A 20,000-nucleotide genomic window follows, 5' to 3' on the forward strand; every position below is an offset into this window, starting at 1 on the left:
TTCGGATAGAGGTCGGACGGTGTGTCTGGACGGCTTCCCGTGGTGCCGCCGCTATCAAGCCGGAGGGTTTGAGAAACGACATTCGCGGAAGGACCGGCGCGGCCGGCGGACGCTCGCACGCGCGGCGCCCGACACTCAGCCGCTCGCTCGGCCTCCGTGGATCGTGGCTAGGTGGGATGGATGCCAAACCGGGTCGTCTCGGTCTCGCCGCAGTACGGTCGCGCCGGGGCCTGCGGGGCGGCGCGGGGAGCGCACGCTCACGCGGCGGCCGGGGCGCTAGAGTGCGACCCGCAGTGGGTAGGAACCGTCCACCCGACGTCGGACGAGCCGAGGCCGATGGAGGCCCTACCAAGGCGGGTCATGAGTGCCAGTCGGTCAGTTGGGTGAGGGGGTACTCGGAGGCCCGCCGGGAGCAGACGGGCGACCGGGGATGGGGGGCGTACGCGGGCGGGCGCCGGGAGAAGACGGCCCGTCCGGGGTCGAATCTCGGCCTGTGTTTTCGGAGCCGGCCGGGCATCACGCTCCCTCCTTGGATGGACAACATTCGTAGTTGACACTTTGTGTCATTTTATCCGAGCGGGCGGGCGCCTCGAGAGGCGGACCGTCCGGGGCGACTCTCGGCCTGTGTTTTCGGAGCCGGCCGGGCCTCACGCTCCCTCCTTGGATGGACAACATTCGTAGTTGACACTTTGTGTCATTTTATCCGAGCGGGCGGGCGCCGCGAGGCGGACCGTCCGGGGCGACTCTCGGCCTGTGTTTTCGGAGCCGGCCGGGCATCACGCTCCCTCCTTGGATGGACAACATTCGTAGTTGACACTTTGTGTCATTTTATCCGAGCGGGCGGGCGCCTCGAGAGGCGGACCGTCCGGGGCGACTCTCGGCCTGTGTTTTCGGAGCCGGCCGGGCCTCAAGCTCCCTCCTTGGATGGACAACATTCGTAGTTGACACTTTGTGTCATTTTATCCGAGCGGGCGGGCGCCGCGAGGCGGACCGTCCGGGGCGACTCTCGGCCTGTGTTTAAGGAGCCGGCCGGGCATCACGCTCCTTCCTTGGATGGACAACATTCGCAGTTGACACTTTGTGTCATTTTATCCGAGCAGACGGGCGCCTCGAGAGGCGGACCGTCCGGGGCGACTCTCGGCCTGTGTTTTCGGAGCCGGCCGGGCATCACGCTCCCTCCTTGGATGGACAACATTCGTAGTTGACACTTTGTGTCATTTTATCCGAGCGGGCGGGCGCCTCGAGAGGCGGACCGTCCGGGGCGACTCTCGGCCTGTGTTTTCGGAGCCGGCCGGGCCTCAAGCTCCCTCCTTGGATGGACAACATTCGTAGTTGACACTTTGTGTCATTTTATCCGAGCGGGCGGGCGCCGCGAGGCGGACCGTCCGGGGCGACTCTCGGCCTGTGTTTAAGGAGCCGGCCGGGCATCACGCTCCTTCCTTGGATGGACAACATTCGCAGTTGACACTTTGTGTCATTTTATCCGAGCAGACGCAGTTGACACTTTGTGTCATTTTATCCGAGCAGACGGGCGCCTCGAGAGGCGGACCGTCCGGGGCGACTCTCGGCCTGTGTTTTCGGAGCCGGCCGGGCATCACGCTCCCTCCTTGGATGGACAACATTCGTAGTTGACACTTTGTGTCATTTTATCCGAGCGGGCGGGCGCCTCGAGAGGCGGACCGTCCGGGGCGACTCTCGGCCTGTGTTTTCGGAGCCGGCCGGGCCTCAAGCTCCCTCCTTGGATGGACAACATTCGTAGTTGACACTTTGTGTCATTTTATCCGAGCGGGCGGGCGCCGCGAGGCGGACCGTCCGGGGCGACTCTCGGCCTGTGTTTAAGGAGCCGGCCGGGCATCACGCTCCTTCCTTGGATGGACAACATTCGCAGTTGACACTTTGTGTCATTTTATCCGAGCAGACGGGCGCCGCGAGGCGGACCGTCCGGGGCGACTCTCGGCCTGTGTTTTCGGAGCCGGCCGGGCATCACGCTCCCTCCTTGGATGGACAACATTCGTAGTTGACACTTTGTGTCATTTTATCCGAGCAGACGGGCGCCGCGAGGCGGACCGTCCGGGGCGACTCTCGGCCTGTGTTTAAGGAGCCGGCCGGGCATCACGCTCCTTCCTTGGATGGACAACATTCGCAGTTGACACTTTGTGTCATTTTGTTCGGCCTGTGTTTAAGGAGGCGGCCGTCCTCCACTCGGTCCGTGTTTAAGGAGCGACACTCGCGCTCCGGTTCGGCCTGTATTTAGGGAGGCGGCCGTCCTCCGCTTGGTCTGTGTTAAGGGCGACACTCGGTCCATGTTTGAGGAGCCTGGCCCTGACGCTCCTCTCCGGCCTGTGTTTAAGGAGGCGGCCGTCCTCCCCTTGGTCTGTGTTAAGGGCGACACTCGGTCCATGTTTGAGGAGCCTGGCCCTGACGCTCCTCTCCGGCCTGTGTTTAAGGAGGCGGCCGTCCTCCCGTTGGTCTGTGTTAAGGGCGACACTCGGTCCATGTTTGAGGAGCCTGGCCCTGACGCTCCTCTCCGGCCTGTGTTTAAGGAGGCGGCCGTCCTCCCGTTGGTCTGTGTTAAGGGCGACACTCGGTCCATGTTTGAGGAGCCTGGCCCTGACGCTCCTCTCCGGCCTGTGTTTAAGGAGGCGGCCGTCCTCCCCTTGGTCTGTGTTAAGGGCGACACTCGGTCCGTGTTTAAGGAGCGGCCCTCGCGCTCCGGTTCGGCCTGTATTTAGGGAGGCGGCCGTCCTCCGCTTGGTCTGTGTTAAGGGCGACACTCGGTCCGTGTTTAAGGAGCCGGCCCTGACGCTCCTCTTCGGCCTGTGTTTAAGGAGGCGGCCGTCCTCCACTTCCTTCCATGCACCACCACATTCGCAGTTGACACTTTGCCATTTTTTCAGAGAGGTGACACTTAGTCGTTTTTTCGAAAGTTGACACTTAGTCGTTTTTTCGAAAGTTGACACTTTGCCGTTTTTTCAGAGAGGCGACACTTAGTCGTTTTTTCGAAAGTTGACACTTAGCCGTTTTTTCGAAAGTTGACACTTAGCCGTTTTTTCGAAAGTTGACACTTAGCCGTTTTTTCGAAAGTTGACACTTAGTCACTTTTTCGCCACAGTGACACCTCCAGCGCGTGCCACGGCGCTTTTCAGGTCTTCTATCCGACCTTGTGCTGTCGAGGACGGCGTGTCCGACGCCGTGGGGAGACCAGCACCATCTCCTCCATACTCGTAAACGGGGTGCTTTGGAAAACGGGGGGAAAGTCGATGAGTACACTGACTACTGGGACCATTTCATTGTACTCTGGCGCACCTGAAGACCAAAAAAGGTACTGCACCTTAGCCCGGGTACCTCACCCCCTGGTACCTCGAGGAGAACTTAGAAAAATTTCGACAAATTTTTGGTGAGCTCCAGGGAGAGAGGCTGATTTTTCGCTTTTTGAGGCCGACCGCCGAACCGGCGCGGGGCGGACTCACAAGCCCCGCAGAGCCGTGGGCACTTAGTCGTTTTTTCAGAGAGGCGACACTTAGTCGTTTTTTCAGAGGCGACACTTAGTCGTTTTTTCGAAAGTTGACACTTAGCCGTTTTTTCGAAAGTCGACACTTAGCCGTTTTTTTGGAAAGTTGACACTTAGTCGTTTTTTCGAAAGTTGACACTTAGTCGTTTTTTCGCCACAATTGGCTCTGAGCTCCAGGGGGAGAGCCTGGTTTTGCCTTATTTCAGGCCGGCTGGGGAACCGGCGCGGGTCGGATGCACGAGCCCGGCAGAGCCGTGGGCACTTAGAAAATTTTCGCCGATTAAGCTGGGACCTCCAGGCGGAGACCGGCATTCCTCGTCCTCGGGGTTCGACCCAGGAACCGGCGCTGGGCAGACGCCGTAGCCACGCAGAGCCGTGGGCACTTAGAAAATATTCGCCAAGTTGGCTCTGAGCTCCAGGCGGAGAGGCTGGTTTTGCCTTATTTCAGGCCGGCTGGGGAACCGGCGCGGGTCGGATGCACGAGCCCGCAGAGCCGTGGGCACTTTGCCATTTTCTCAGAGTCGACACTTAGTCGTTTTTTCAGAGAGGCGACACTCTGTCGTTTTTTCGAAAGTTGACACTTTGCCGTTTTTTCAGAGAGGCGACACTTAGCCGTTTTTTCGAAAGTTGACACTTAGCCGTTTTTTCGAAAGTCGACACTTAGCCGTTTTTTCAGAGATGTGACACTTTGCCGTTTTTTCGAAAGTCGACACTTAGCCGTTTTTTCAGAGATGTGACACTTAGAAACTTTTTGCCAAGTTGGCTGTGAGCTCCAGGAGGAGACCGTTATTTTTCGTCATTCGAGGCCGACTGCGGAACCGGCGCTGGGCGGACGCCAAAGCTCGGCAGGGCCGTGGGCACTTAGAAACTTTTTGCCAAGTTGGCTGTGAGCTCCAGGAGGAGACCGTCTTTTTTCGTCATTCGAGGCCGACTGCGGAACCGGCGCTGGGCGGACGCCAAAGCTCGGCAGGGCCGTGGGCACTTAGAAACTTTTTGCCAAGTTGGCTGTGAGCTCCAGGAGGAGACCGTTATTTTTCGTCATTCGAGGCCGACTGCGGAACCGGCGCTGGGCGGACGCCAAAGCTCGGCAGGGCCGTGGGCACTTAGAAACTTTTTGCCAAGTTGGCTGTGAGCTCCAGGAGGAGACCGTTATTTTTCGTCATTCGAGGCCGACTGCGGAACCGGCGCTGGGCGGACGCCAAAGCTCGGCAGGGCCGTGGGCACTTAGAAACTTTTTGCCAAGTTGGCTGTGAGCTCCAGGAGGAGACCGTTATTTTTCGTCATTCGAGGCCGACTGCGGAACCGGCGCGGGTCGGATGCACGAGCCCGCAGAGCCGTGGGCACTTTGCCACTTTTTCGCCACAATTGGCTGTGAGCTCCAGGAGGAGACCGTTATTTTTCGTCATTCGAGGCCGACTGCGGAACCGGCGCTGAGCGGACGCCAAAGCTCGGCAGGGCCGTGGGCACTTAGAAACTTTTTGCCAAGTTGGCTGTGAGCTCCAGGAGGAGACCGTTATTTTTCGTCATTCTAGGCCGGCTGCAGAACCGGCGCGGGTCGGATGCACGAGCCCGCAGAGCCGTGGGCACTTTGCCACTTTTTCGCCACAATTGGCTGTGAGCTCCAGGAGGAGACCGTTATTTTTCGTCATTCTAGGCCGGTTGCAGAACCGGCGCGGCTCGGATGCACGAGCCCGCAGAGCCGTGGGCACTTAGAACATTTTCAGAGAGGCGACACTTTGCCATTTTTTCAGAGAGGTGACACTTAGTCGTTTTTTCGAAAGTTGACACTTAGCCGTTTTTTCGAAAGTTGACACTTAGCCGTTTTTTCGAAAGTTGACACTTAGTCGTTTTTTCGCCAAAGTGCCCACCTCCAGCGCGTGCCACGGCGCTTTCCAGGTCTTCTATCCGACCTTGTGCTGTCGAGGACGGCGTGTCCGACGCCGTGGGGAGACCAGCACCATCTCCTCCATACTCGTAAACGAGGTGCTTTGGAAAACGGGGGGAAAGTCGATGAGTACACTGACTACTGGGACCATTTCATTGTACTCTGGCGCACCTGAAGACCAAAAAAGGTACTGCACCTTAGCCCGGGTACCTCACCCCCTGGTACCTCGAGGAGAACTTAGAAAAATTTCGACAAATTTTTGGTGAGCTCCAGGGAAAGAGGCTGATTTTTCGCTTTTTGAGGCCGACCGCCGAACCGGCGCGGGGCGGACTCACAAGCCCCGCAGAGCCGTGGGCACTTAGTCGTTTTTTCAGAGAGGCGACACTTAGTCGTTTTTTCGAAAGGCGACACTTAGCCGTTTTTTCGAAAGTCGACACTTAGCCGTTTTTTCGAAAGTTGACACTTAGTCGTTTTTTTGAAAGTTGACACTTAGTCGTTTTTTCGCTGATTTTGCTGGGACCTCCAGGCGAGGACCGGCGTTTTTCGTCTTCCGGGTTCGACCCGGGAACCAGCGCCGAGCGGACACATTCGCTCGCAAGTGCCGTTGGCACTTAGAAAATTTTTCGTTTGTCATGAGCTCCGGGCGGAGAGCGGCGTTTTTCGTCTTCCGGGTTCGACCCGGGAACCAGCGCCGAGCGGACACATTCGCTCGCTAGTGCCGTTGGCACTTAGAAAATTTTTCGTTTGTCATGAGCTCCGGGCGGAGACCGGCGTTTTTCGTCTTCCGGGTTCGACCCGGGAACCAGCGCCGAGCGGACACATTCGCTCGCTAGTGCCGTTGGCACTTAGAAAATTTTTCGTTTGTCATGAGCTCCGGGCGGAGAGCGGCGTTTTTCGTCTTCCGGGTTCGACCCGGGAACCAGCGCCGAGCGGACACATTCGCTCGCTAGTGCCGTTGGCACTTAGAAAATTTTTCGTTTGTCATGAGCTCCGGGCGGAGACCGGCGTTTTTCGTCTTCCGGGTTCGACCCGGGAACCAGCGCCGAGCGGACACATTCGCTCGCTAGTGCCGTTGGCACTTAGAAAATTTTTCGTTTGTCATGAGCTCCGGGCGGAGAGCGGCGTTTTTCGTCTTCCGGGTTCGACCCGGGAACCAGCGCCGAGCGGACACATTCGCTCGCTAGTGCCGTTGGCACTTAGAAAATTTTTCGTTTGTCATGAGCTCCGGGCGAGGACCGGCGTTTTTCGTCTTCCGGGTTCGACCCGGGAACCAGCGCCGAGCGGACACATTCGCTCGCTAGTGCCGTTGGCACTTAGAAAATTTTTCGTTTGTCATGAGCTCCGGGCGGAGAGCGGCGTTTTTCGTCTTCCGGGTTCGACCCGGGAACCAGCGCCGAGCGGACACATTCGCTCGCTAGTGCCGTTGGCACTTAGAAAATTTTTCGTTTGTCATGAGCTCCGGGCGAGGACCGGCGTTTTTCGTCTTCCGGGTTCGACCCGGGAACCAGCGCCGAGCGGACACATTCGCTCGCTAGTGCCGTTGGCACTTAGAAAATTTTTCGTTTGTCATGAGCTCCGGGCGGAGAGCGGCGTTTTTCGTCTTCCGGGTTCGACCCGGGAACCAGCGCCGAGCGGACACATTCGCTCGCTAGTGCCGTTGGCACTTAGAAAATTTTTCGTTTGTCATGAGCTCCGGGCGGAGAGCGGCGTTTTTCGTCTTCCGGGTTCGACCCGGGAACCAGCGCCGAGCGGACACATTCGCTCGCTAGTGCCGTTGGCACTTAGAAAATTTTTCGTTTGTCATGAGCTCCGGGCGGAGAGCGGCGTTTTTCGTCTTCCGGGTTCGACCCGGGAACCAGCGCCGAGCGGACACATTCGCTCGCTAGTGCCGTTGGCACTTAGAAAATTTTTCGTTTGTCATGAGCTCCGGGCGGAGACCGGCGTTTTTCGTCTTCCGGGTTCGACCCGGGAACCAGCGCCGAGCGGACACATTCGCTCGCTAGTGCCGTTGGCACTTAGAAAATTTTTCGTTTGTCATGAGCTCCGGGCGGAGAGCGGCGTTTTTCGTCTTCCGGGTTCGACCCGGGAACCAGCGCCGAGCGGACACATTCGCTCGCTAGTGCCGTTGGCACTTAGAAAATTTTTCGTTTGTCATGAGCTCCGGGCGGAGACCGGCGTTTTTCGTCTTCCGGGTTCGACCCGGGAACCAGCGCCGAGCGGACACATTCGCTCGCTAGTGCCGTTGGCACTTAGAAAATTTTTCGTTTGTCATGAGCTCCGGGCGAGGACCGGCGTTTTTCGTCTTCCGGGTTCGACCCGGGAACCAGCGCCGAGCGGACACATTCGCTCGCTAGTGCCGTTGGCACTTAGAAAATTTTTCGTTTGTCATGAGCTCCGGGCGGAGACCGGCATTTTTCGTCATTCGAGGCCGACGGGGGAACCAGCCGGAGCGGACACGTTTGCTCGGAAGAGCCGTTGGCACTTAGAAAAAATTCCGTGTCTCGTGAGCTCCAGGGGGGACAGGCTGGTTTTATTCATCCGTAGCCGACATGGGAACCAGCGCGGAGCGGATTGGTGTTGCGCTGCCATATACCTCATCTCTCTCAGGAGTCCCCCCCTTATACGTGCCGATGGTGTTTTGGAAAACGGGGGGTAACTGGATGAGTACACTGACTAGGGGGACCAGTACACTAGCGAGTGGGACCAGTACACTGACTAGTGGGACCAACACACTATGAGCGCCTGGTACCTAAAATGGAAGTATAGAGGCCGAATTTCGGGCAAGATCACGCCGGGTTAGGCTTCCAGGACCTCGGCTAAGCAATTTTAACGGGTCGCCCGGTTCTTTTTTGATCCAGCCCGGTTCTTTTTTTATCCAGCCTGGTTCTTTTTACACTTCCAGCTGGAGCTCGGGAGCGGCTTTTTGCACAAGATCACGCCGTGTTAGGCTTCCAGGACCTCGGCTAAGCAATTTTAACGGGTCGCCCGGTTCTTTTTTGATCCAGCCCGGTTCTTTTTTTTATCCAGCCTGGTTCTTTTTACACTTCCAGCTGGAGCTCGGGAGCGGCTTTTTGCACAAGATCACGCCGTGTTAGGCTTCCAGGACCTCGGCTAAGCAATTTTAACGGGTCGCCCGGTTCTTTTTTGATCCAGCCCGGTTCTTTTTTTATCCAGCCTGGTTCTTTTTACACTTCCAGCTGGAGCTCGGGAGCGGCTTTTTGCACAAGATCACGCCGTGTTAGGCTTCCAGGACCTCGGCTAAGCAATTTTAACGGGTCGCCCGGTTCTTTTTTGATCCAGCCCGGTTCTTTTTTTTATCCAGCCTGGTTCTTTTTACACTTCCAGCTGGAGCTCGGGAGCGGCTTTTTGCACAAGATCACGCCGTGTTAGGCTTCCAGGACCTCGGCTAAGCAATTTTAACGGGTCGCCCGGTTCTTTTTTGATCCAGCCCGGTTCTTTTTTTATCCAGCCTGGTTCTTTTTACACTTCCAGCTGGAGCTCGGGAGCGGCTTTTTGCACAAGATCACGCCGTGTTAGGCTTCCAGGACCTCGGCTAAGCAATTTTAACGGGTCGCCCGGTTCTTTTTTGATCCAGCCCGGTTCTTTTTTTTATCCAGCCTGGTTCTTTTTACACTTCCAGCTGGAGCTCGGGAGCGGCTTTTTGCACAAGATCACGCCGTGTTAGGCTTCCAGGACCTCGGCTAAGCAATTTTAACGGGTCGCCCGGTTCTTTTTTGATCCAGCCCGGTTCTTTTTTTATCCAGCCTGGTTCTTTTTACACTTCCAGCTGGAGCTCGGGAGCGGCTTTTTGCACAAGATCACGCCGTGTTAGGCTTCCAGGACCTCGGCTAAGCAATTTTAACGGGTCGCCCGGTTCTTTTTTGATCCAGCCCGGTTCTTTTTTTTATCCAGCCTGGTTCTTTTTACACTTCCAGCTGGAGCTCGGGAGCGGCTTTTTGCACAAGATCACGCCGTGTTAGGCTTCCAGGACCTCGGCTAAGCAATTTTAACGGGTCGCCCGGTTCTTTTTTGATCCAGCCCGGTTCTTTTTTTATCCAGCCTGGTTCTTTTTACACTTCCAGCTGGAGCTCGGGAGCGGCTTTTTGCACAAGATCACGCCGTGTTAGGCTTCCAGGACCTCGGCTAAGCAATTTTAACGGGTCGCCCGGTTCTTTTTTGATCCAGCCCGGTTCTTTTTTTTATCCAGCCTGGTTCTTTTTACACTTCCAGCTGGAGCTCGGGAGCGGCTTTTTGCACAAGATCACGCCGTGTTAGGCTTCCAGGACCTCGGCTAAGCAATTTTAACGGGTCGCCCGGTTCTTTTTTGATCCAGCCCGGTTCTTTTTTTATCCAGCCTGGTTCTTTTTACACTTCCAGCTGGAGCTCGGGAGCGGCTTTTTGCACAAGATCACGCCGTGTTAGGCTTCCAGGACCTCGGCTAAGCAATTTTAACGGGTCGCCCGGTTCTTTTTTGATCCAGCCCGGTTCTTTTTTTTATCCAGCCTGGTTCTTTTTACACTTCCAGCTGGAGCTCGGGAGCGGCTTTTTGCACAAGATCACGCCGTGTTAGGCTTCCAGGACCTCGGCTAAGCAATTTTAACGGGTCGCCCGGTTCTTTTTTGATCCAGCCCGGTTCTTTTTTTATCCAGCCTGGTTCTTTTTACACTTCCAGCTGGAGCTCGGGAGCGGCTTTTTGCACAAGATCACGCCGTGTTAGGCTTCCAGGACCTCGGCTAAGCAATTTTAACGGGTCGCCCGGTTCTTTTTTGATCCAGCCCGGTTCTTTTTTTTATCCAGCCTGGTTCTTTTTACACTTCCAGCTGGAGCTCGGGAGCGGCTTTTTGCACAAGATCACGCCGTGTTAGGCTTCCAGGACCTCGGCTAAGCAATTTTAACGGGTCGCCCGGTTCTTTTTTGATCCAGCCCGGTTCTTTTTTTATCCAGCCTGGTTCTTTTTACACTTCCAGCTGGAGCTCGGGAGCGGCTTTTTGCACAAGATCACGCCGTGTTAGGCTTCCAGGACCTCGGCTAAGCAATTTTAACGGGTCGCCCGGTTCTTTTTTGATCCAGCCCGGTTCTTTTTTTTATCCAGCCTGGTTCTTTTTACACTTCCAGCTGGAGCTCGGGAGCGGCTTTTTGCACAAGATCACGCCGTGTTAGGCTTCCAGGACCTCGGCTAAGCAATTTTAACGGGTCGCCCGGTTCTTTTTTGATCCAGCCCGGTTCTTTTTTTATCCAGCCTGGTTCTTTTTACACTTCCAGCTGGAGCTCGGGAGCGGCTTTTTGCACAAGATCACGCCGTGTTAGGCTTCCAGGACCTCGGCTAAGCAATTTTAACGGGTCGCCCGGTTCTTTTTTGATCCAGCCCGGTTCTTTTTTTTATCCAGCCTGGTTCTTTTTACACTTCCAGCTGGAGCTCGGGAGCGGCTTTTTGCACAAGATCACGCCGTGTTAGGCTTCCAGGACCTCGGCTAAGCAATTTTAACGGGTCGCCCGGTTCTTTTTTGATCCAGCCCGGTTCTTTTTTTATCCAGCCTGGTTCTTTTTACACTTCCAGCTGGAGCTCGGGAGCGGCTTTTTGCACAAGATCACGCCGTGTTAGGCTTCCAGGACCTCGGCTAAGCAATTTTAACGGGTCGCCCGGTTCTTTTTTGATCCAGCCCGGTTCTTTTTTTTATCCAGCCTGGTTCTTTTTACACTTCCAGCTGGAGCTCGGGAGCGGCTTTTTGCACAAGATCACGCCGTGTTAGGCTTCCAGGACCTCGGCTAAGCAATTTTAACGGGTCGCCCGGTTCTTTTTTGATCCAGCCCGGTTCTTTTTTTATCCAGCCTGGTTCTTTTTACACTTCCAGCTGGAGCTCGGGAGCGGCTTTTTGCACAAGATCACGCCGTGTTAGGCTTCCAGGACCTCGGCTAAGCAATTTTAACGGGTCGCCCGGTTCTTTTTTTGATCCAGCCCGGTTCTTTTTTTATCCAGCCTGGTTCTTTTTACACTTCCAGCTGGAGCTCGGGAGCGGCTTTTTGCACAAGATCACGCCGTGTTAGGCTTCCAGGACCTCGGCTAAGCAATTTTAACGGGTCGCCCGGTTCTTTTTTTGATCCAGCCCGGTTCTTTTTTTATCCAGCCTGGTTCTTTTTACACTTCCAGCTGGAGCTCGGGAGCGGCTTTTTGCACAAGATCACGCCGTGTTAGGCTTCCAGGACCTCGGCTAAGCAATTTTAACGGGTCGCCCGGTTCTTTTTTTGATCCAGCCCGGTTCTTTTTTATCCAGCCTGGTTCTTTTTACACTTCCAGCTGGAGCTCGGGAGCGGCTTTTTGCACAAGATCACGCCGTGTTAGGCTTCCAGGACCTCGGCTAAGCAATTTTAACGGGTCGCCCGGTTCTTTTTTTGATCCAGCCCGGTTCTTTTTTTATCCAGCCCGGTTCTTTTTACACTTCCAGCTGGAGCTCGGGAGCGGCTTTTTGCACAAGAACACGCCGTGTTAGGCTTCCAGGACCTCGGCTAAGCAATTTTAACGGGCCGCCCGGTTCTTTTTTTGATCCAGCCCGGTTCTTTTTTTATCCAGCCCGGTTCTTTTTACACTTCCAGCTGGAGCTCGGGAGCGGCTTTTTGCACAAGATCACGCCGTGTTAGGCTTCCAGGACCTCGGCTAAGCAATTTTAACGGGTCGCCCGGTTCTTTTTTTGATCCAGCCCGGTTCTTTTTTTTATCCAGCCCGGTTCTTTTTACACTTCCAGCTGGAGCTTGGGAGCGGCTTTTTGCACAAGATCACGCCGGGTTAGGCTTCCAGGACCTCGGCTAAGCAATTTTAACGGGTCGCCCGGTTCTTTTTTGATCCAGCCCGGTTCTTTTTTTATCCAGCCCGGTTCTTTTTACACTTCCAGCTGGAGCTCGGGAGCGGCTTTTTGCACAAGAACACGCCGTGTTAGGCTTCCAGGACCTCGGCTAAGCAATTTTAACGGGCCGCCCGGTTCTTTTTTTGATCCAGCCCGGTTCTTTTTACACTTCCAGCTGGAGCTCAGCAGCGGCTTTTTGCACAAGATCACGCCGGGTTAGGCTTCCAGGACCTCGGCTAAGCAATTTTAACGGGCCGCCCGGTTCTTTTTTTGATCCAGCCCGGTTCTTTTTACACTTCCAGCTGGAGCTCAGCAGCGGCTTTTTGCACAAGATCACGCCGGGTTAGGCTTCCAGGACCTCGGCTAAGCACTTCTAACGGGCCCTGGTCCACCCCTGCCAGCGCATTTCAAAACTTGGCATTAATTTCGACCTAAGAGACGAAGTCTGATTTTTTTCTACCACTTGGGCGGCCTTTTTGCACCCAGAACACCCGCACCGGCACCATAAATTCGAAGGGTGCCGAGTGCGTCGGCGCAGATTCTGCGACGGAGTGACACTTCCCTCTTGTGGACATTCGGCGGTAGGTGAAATGCGCACTCGGTCTTCTCTTTTCTTTTCCTTCCAGTGAAACTTTGGCAACATTCTGCGAGCTGCTGGCTTCCAGAACCTCGGCCAAGCAGGTGGAGGATTTTTTTCCACTTCCAGCTGGAGGTGAGGAGGGACTTTTTGGGCAAGATCACGCCGACTTAGCAAGCAAGGTGGAAGTGCCAGCATGCTCCGTGGCTGGAAGTGTGGATGTGCCAGCACCCTCCCTGCCTATGGAAGTGTGGAGCTCCAGCACCCTCCCTGCCTATGGAAGTGTGGAGCTCCAGCACCCTCCCTGCCTATGGAAGTGTGGAGCTCCAGCACCCTCCCTGCCTATGGAAGTGTGGAGCTCCAGCACCCTCCCTGCCTATGGAAGTGTGGAGCTCCAGCACCCTCCCTGCCTATGGAAGTGTGGAGCTCCAGCACCCTCCCTGCCTATGGAAGTGTGGAGCTCCAGCACCCTCCCTGCCTATGGAAGTGTGGAGCTCCAGCACCCTCCCTGCCTATGGAAGTGTGGAGCTCCAGCACCCTCCGTGCCTATGGAAGTGTGGAGCTCCAGCACCCTCCCTGCCTATGGAAGTGTGGAGCTCCAGCACCCTCCGTGCCTATGGAAGTGTGGAGCTCCAGCACCCTCCGTGCCTATGGAAGTGTGGAGCTCCAGCACCCTCCCTGCCTATGGAAGTGTGGAGCTCCAGCACCCTCCCTGCCTATGGAAGTGTGGAACTCCAGCACCCTCCCTGCCTATGGAAGTGTGGAGCTCCAGCACCCTCCCTGCCTATGGAAGTGTGGAGCTCCAGCACCCTCCCTGCCTATGGAAGTGTGGAGCTCCAGCACCCTCCCTGCCTATGGAAGTGTGGAGCTCCAGCACCCTCCCTGCCTATGGAAGTGTGGAGCTCCAGCACCCTCCCTGCCTATGGAAGTGTGGAGCTCCAGCACCCTCCCTGCCTATGGAAGTGTGGAGCTCCAGCACCCTCCCTGCCTATGGAAGTGTGGAGCTCCAGCACCCTCCCTGCCTATGGAAGTGTGGAGCTCCAGCACCCTCCGTGCCTATGGAAGTGTGGAGCTCCAGCACCCTCCCTGCCTATGGAAGTGTGGAGCTCCAGCACCCTCCCTGCCTATGGAAGTGTGGAGCTCCAGCACCCTCCCTGCCTATGGAAGTGTGGAGCTCCAGCACCCTCCCTGCCTATGGAAGTGTGGAGCTCCAGCACCCTCCGTGCCTATGGAAGTGTGGAGCTCCAGCACCCTCCCTGCCTATGGAAGTGTGGAGCTCCAGCACCCTCCCTGCCTATGGAAGTGTGGAGCTCCAGCACCCTCCCTGCCTATGGAAGTGTGGAGCTCCAGCACCCTCCCTGCCTATGGAAGTGTGGAGCTCCAGCACCCTCCCTGCCTATGGAAGTGTGGAGCTCCAGCACCCTCCCTGCCTATGGAAGTGTGGAGCTCCAGCACCCTCCCTGCCTATGGAAGTGTGGAGCTCCAGCACCCTCCCTGCCTATGGAAGTGTGGAGCTCCAGCACCCTCCCTGCCTATGGAAGTGTGGAGCTCCAGCACCCTCCCTGCCTATGGAAGTGTGGAGCTCCAGCACCCTCCCTGCCTATGGAAGTGTGGAGCTCCAGCACCCTCCGTGCCTATGGAAGTGTGGAGCTCCAGCACCCTCCCTGCCTATGGAAGTGTGGAGCTCCAGCACCCTCCCTGCCTATGGAAGTGTGGAGCTCCAGCACCCTCCCTGCCTATGGAAGTGTGGAGCTCCAGCACCCTCCCTGCCTATGGAAGTGTGGAGCTCCAGCACCCTCCCTGCCTATGGAAGTGTGGAGCTCCAGCACCCTCCCTGCCTATGGAAGTGTGGAGCTCCAGCACCCTCCGTGCCTATGGAAGTGTGGAGCTCCAGCACCCTCCCTGCCTATGGAAGTGTGGAGCTCCAGCACCCTCCCTGCCTATGGAAGTGTGGAGCTCCAGCACCCTCCCTGCCTATGGAAGTGTGGAGCTCCAGCACCCTCCGTGCCTAAGGAAGTGTGGAGCTCCAGCACCCTCCGTGCCTATGGAAGTGTGGAGCTCCAGCACCCTCCCTGCCTATGGAAGTGTGGAGCTCCAGCACCCTCCGTGCCTGGAGCTACGGAGCTATGGAGCTATGGAAGTATGGTGCTATGGAGCTATGGAGCTCTGGTGCTATGGAGCTATGGAGCTCTGGTGCTATGGAGCTATGGAGCTCTGGAGGTATGGAGGTATGGAGCTATGGAGCCCTGGAGCTCTGGAGGTATGGAGCTATGGTGCTATGGAGCTCTGGTGCTATGGAGCTATGGAGCTCTGGTGCTATGGAGCTATGGAGGTATGGAGCCACCAGCCAGCACCCTCCGTGGCTGGATCAATGGAAGTGTTTTAGGTACCAGGCAGCCAAAGGGCCGAGGCCTCACGCTCGACCACGCCGGCGCAGAGTTCCAGCCGCTCGGATAAGCTCTGTCACTCACCCGCCGCGCAGCCACCGGTAACGGGGAAATGTCGCCGCCTTGTGGACACGCCCTTGTAAATGAATGGGCTTTCGCACTTAGTGCAATTTTCGCCAGCTCCGTGGCTGCAAGTATGGAGCTATGGAGCCACCAGCCAGGCTGGAGCTCTGGAGCTCTGGCAGTATGGAGCTATGGAGCTATGGAGCTATGGAGCTCTGGTGCTATGGAGCTATGGAGCTCTGGTGCTATGGAGCTATGGAGCTATGGAGCTCTGGAAGTATGGAGCTCTGGTGCTATGGAGCTATGGAGCTCTGGTACTATGGAGCTATGGAGCTCTGGAGGTATGGAGCTCTGGAGGTATGGAGCTATGGAGCCCTGGAGCTCTGGAGGTATGGAGCTATGGTGCTATGGAGCTATGGTGCTATGGAGCTCTGAAGCCATGGAGCTCTGGTGCTATGGAGCTCTGGAGCTCTGGAGGTATGGAGCTCTGGAGGTATGGAGCTATGGAGCCCTGGAGCTCTGGAGGTATGGAGCTATGGTGCTATGGAGCTCTGAAGCCATGGAGCTCTGGTGCTATGGAGCTATGGAGCTCTGGTGCTATGGAGCTTTGGAGGTATGGAGCCACCAGCCAGCACCCTCCGTGGCTGGATCAATGGAAGTGTTTTAGGTACCAGGCAGCCAAAGGGCCGAGGCCTCACGCTCGACCACGCCGGCGCAGAGTTCCAGCCGCTCGGATAAGCTCTGTCACTCACCCGCCGCGCAGCCACCGGTAACGGGGAAATGTCGCCGCCTTGTGGACACGCCGTTGTAAATGAATGGGCTTTCGCACTTAGTGCAATTTTCGCCAACTCTCTGACTGGAGCTATGGAAGTATGGAGCTATGGAGCCACCAGCCACCCAGGCTGGAGCTATGGAGCTCTGGAGGTATGGAGCTCTGGTGTTATGGAAGTATGGAGCTATGGAGCTATGGAAGTATGGAGCTATGGAGCTATGGAGCTCTGGAAGTATGGAGCTATGGAAGTATGGAGCTATGGAGCTCTGGAGGTATGGAGCTATGGAGCCCTGGAGCTATGGAGCCCTGGAGCTCTGGTGCTATGGAGCTATGGAGCTCTGGTGCTATGGAGCTATGGAGCTCTGGTGCTATGGAGCTATGGAGCTCTGGAGCTATGGTGCTATGGAGCTCTGAAGCCATGGAGCTCTGGTGCTATGGAGCTCTGGAGCTCTGGAGGTATGGAGCTCTGGAGGTATGGAGCTCTGGAGGTATGGAGCTCTGGAGGTATGGAGCTATGGAGCTATGGAGCTCTGGAGGTATGGAGCTATGGTGCTATGGAGCTCTGAAGCCATGGAGCTCTGGTGCTATGGAGCTCTGGAGCTCTGGAGGTATGGAGCTCTGGAGGTATGGAGCTATGGAGCCCTGGAGCCCTGGAGCTATGGAGCCCTGGAGCTATGGAGCCCTGGAGCCCTGGAGCTATGGAGCCCTGGAGCCCTGGAGCTATGGAGCCCTGGAGCTATGGAGCTATGGAGCTCTGGTGCTATGGAGCTATGGAGCTCTGGTGCTATGGAGCTATGGAGCTCTGGTGCTATGGAGCTATGGAGCTCTGGTGCTATGGAGCTATGGAGCTCTGGTGCTGTGGAGCTATGGAGCTCTGGTGCTATGGAGCTATGGAGCTCTGGTGCTATGGAGCTCTGGTGCTATGGAGCTATGGAGCTCTGGTGCTATGGAGCTATGGAGCTCTGGTGCTATGGAGCTATGGAGCTCTGGTGCTATGGAGCTCTGGTGCTATGGAGCTATGGAGCTCTGGTGCTATGGAGCTCTGGAGCTCTGGAGGTATGGAGCTATGGAGGTATGGAGCCACCAGCCAGCACCCTCCGTGGCTGGATCAATGGAAGTGTTTTAGGTACCAGGCAGCCAAAGGGCCGAGGCCTCACGCTCGACCACGCCGGCGCAGAGTTCCAGCCGCTCGGATAAGCTCTGTCACTCACCCGCCGCGCAGCCACCGGTAACGGGGAAATGTCGCCGCCTGGCGGACACGCCCTTGTAAATGAATGGGCTTTCGCACTTAGTGCAATTTTCGCCAACTCTCTGACTGGAGCTATGGAAGTATGGAGCTATGGAGCCACCAGCCACCCAGGCTGGAGCTATGGAGCTCTGGAGGTATGGAGCTCTGGTGCTATGGAAGTATGGAGCTATGGCGCTATGGAGCTATGGAGCTCTGGAAGTATGGAGCTATGGAGCTCTGGAGGTATGGAGCTATGGAGCCCTGGAGCCCTGGAGCTATGGAGCCCTGGAGCTATGGAGCTATGGAGCCCTGGAGCTATGGAGCCCTGGAGCTATGGAGCTATGGAAGTATGGTGCTATGGAGCTATGGAGCTCTGGTGCTATGGAGCTATGGAGCTCTGGTGCTATGGAGCTATGGAGCTCTGGTGCTATGGAGCTATGGAGCTCTGGTGCTATGGAGCTATGGAGCTCTGGTGCTATGGAGCTATGGAGCTCTGGTGCTATGGAGCTATGGAGCTCTGGTGCTATGGAGCTATGGAGCTGGTGCTATGGAGCTATGGAGCTCTGGTGCTATGGAGCTCTGGTGCTATGGAGCTATGGAGCTCTGGTGCTATGGAGCTATGGAGCTCTGGTGCTATGGAGCTCTGGAGCTCTGGAGGTATGGAGCCACCAGCCAGCACCCTCCGTGGCTGGATCAATGGAAGTGTTTTAGGTACCAGGCAGCCAAAGGGCCGAGGCCTCACGCTCGACCAGGCCGGCGCAGAGTTCCAGCCGCTCGGATAAGCTCTGTCACTCACCCGCCGCGCAGCCACCGGTAACGGGGAAATGTCGCCGCCTGGCGGACACGCCCTTGTAAATGAATGGGCTTTCGCACTTAGTGCAATTTTCGCCAACTCTCTGACTGGAGCTATGGAAGTATGGAGCTATGGAGCCACCAGCCACCCAGGCTGGAGCTATGGAGCTCTGGTGCTATGGAGCTCTGGTGCTATGGAGCTATGGAGCTCTGGTGCTATGGAGCTATGGAGCTCTGGTGCTATGGAGCTATGGAGCTCTGGTGCTATGGAGCTATGGAGCTCTGGTGCTATGGAGCTATGGAGCTCTGGTGCTATGGAGCTATGGAGCTCTGGTGCTATGGAGCTATGGAGCTCTGGTGCTATGGAGCTATGGAGCTCTGGTGCTATGGAGCTATGGAGCTGGTGCTATGGAGCTATGGAGCTCTGGTGCTATGGAGCTCTGGTGCTATGGAGCTATGGAGCTCTGGTGCTATGGAGCTATGGAGCTCTGGTGCTATGGAGCTCTGGAGCTCTGGAGGTATGGAGCCACCAGCCAGCACCCTCCGTGGCTGGATCAATGGAAGTGTTTTAGGTACCAGGCAGCCAAAGGGCCGAGGCCTCACGCTCGACCACGCCGGCGCAGAGTTCCAGCCGCTCGGATAAGCTCTGTCACTCACCCGCCGCGCAGCCACCGGTAACGGGGAAATGTCGCCGCCTGGCGGACACGCCCTTGTAAATGAATGGGCTTTCGCACTTAGTGCAATTTTCGCCAACTCTCTGACTGGAGCTATGGAAGTATGGAGCTATGGAGCCACCAGCCACCCAGGCTGGAGCTATGGAGCTCTGGTGCTATGGAGCTCTGGTGCTATGGAGCTATGGAGCTCTGGTGCTATGGAGCTATGGAGCTCTGGTGCTATGGAGCTATGGAGCTCTGGTGCTATGGAGCTCTGGTGCTATGGAGCTATGGAGCTCTGGTGCTATGGAGCTCTGGAGCTCTGGAGGTATGGAGCTCTGGAGGTATGGAGCCACCAGCCAGCACCCTCCGTGGCTGGATCAATGGAAGTGTTTTAGGTACCAGGCAGCCAAAGGGCCGAGGCCTCACGCTCGACCACGCCGGCGCAGAGTTCCAGCCGCTCGGATAAGCTCTGTCACTCACCCGCCGCGCAGCCACCGGTAACGGGGAAATGTCGCCGCCTGGCGGACACGCCGTTGTAAATGAATGGGCTTTCGCACTTAGTGCAATTTTAGCCAACTCCGTGGCTGCAAGTATGGAAGTATGGAGCTATGGAGCCACCAGCCAGCACCCTCCGCGGCTGGAGCTATGGAAGTATGGAGCTATGGAGCTATGGAGCTATGGAAGTATGGGGCTATGGAAGTCTGGGGCTATGGAGCTCCGGGGCTATGGAGCTATGGAGCTCCGGGGCTATGGAGCTCCGGGGCTATGGAGCTCCGGGGCTATGGAGCTATGGAGCTCCGGGGCTATGGAGCTCCCGGGCTATGGAGCTATGGAACTATGGATCTCTGGAGCTCTGGAGCTATGGAAGTATGGATGATCCAGCACCCTCCGTGGCTGACCGCTGGTGCTCGGGGCCGGTGAACTCGGCACCCGCCGGAGGCGGGTGCCTCGGTGACCGCTGTCGCTTGGGGCCAGTGAACTCGGCACCCGCCTTCGGCGGGTGCCTCGGTGACCGGTTGTCGCTTGGGGCCAGTGAACTCGGCACCCGCCTTCGGCGGGTGCCTCGGTGACCGGTTGTCGCTTGGGGCCGGTGAACTCGGCACCCGCCTTCGGCGGGTGCCTCGGTGACCGGTTGTCGCTTGGGGCCGGTGAACTCGGCACCCGCCTTCGGCGGGTGCCTCGGTGACCGGTTGTCGCTTGGGGCCGGTGAACTCGGCACCCGCCTTCGGCGGGTGCCTCGGTGACCGGTTGTCGCTTGGGGCCGGTGAACTCGGCACCCGCCTTCGGCGG

The sequence above is a fragment of the Syngnathus leptorhynchus genome, chromosome 7 (assembly GCF_054491065.1).
Source record: "Syngnathus leptorhynchus isolate UIUO chromosome 7, UIUO_Slep, whole genome shotgun sequence".
Classification (NCBI taxonomy): domain Eukaryota; kingdom Metazoa; phylum Chordata; class Actinopteri; order Syngnathiformes; family Syngnathidae; genus Syngnathus; species Syngnathus leptorhynchus.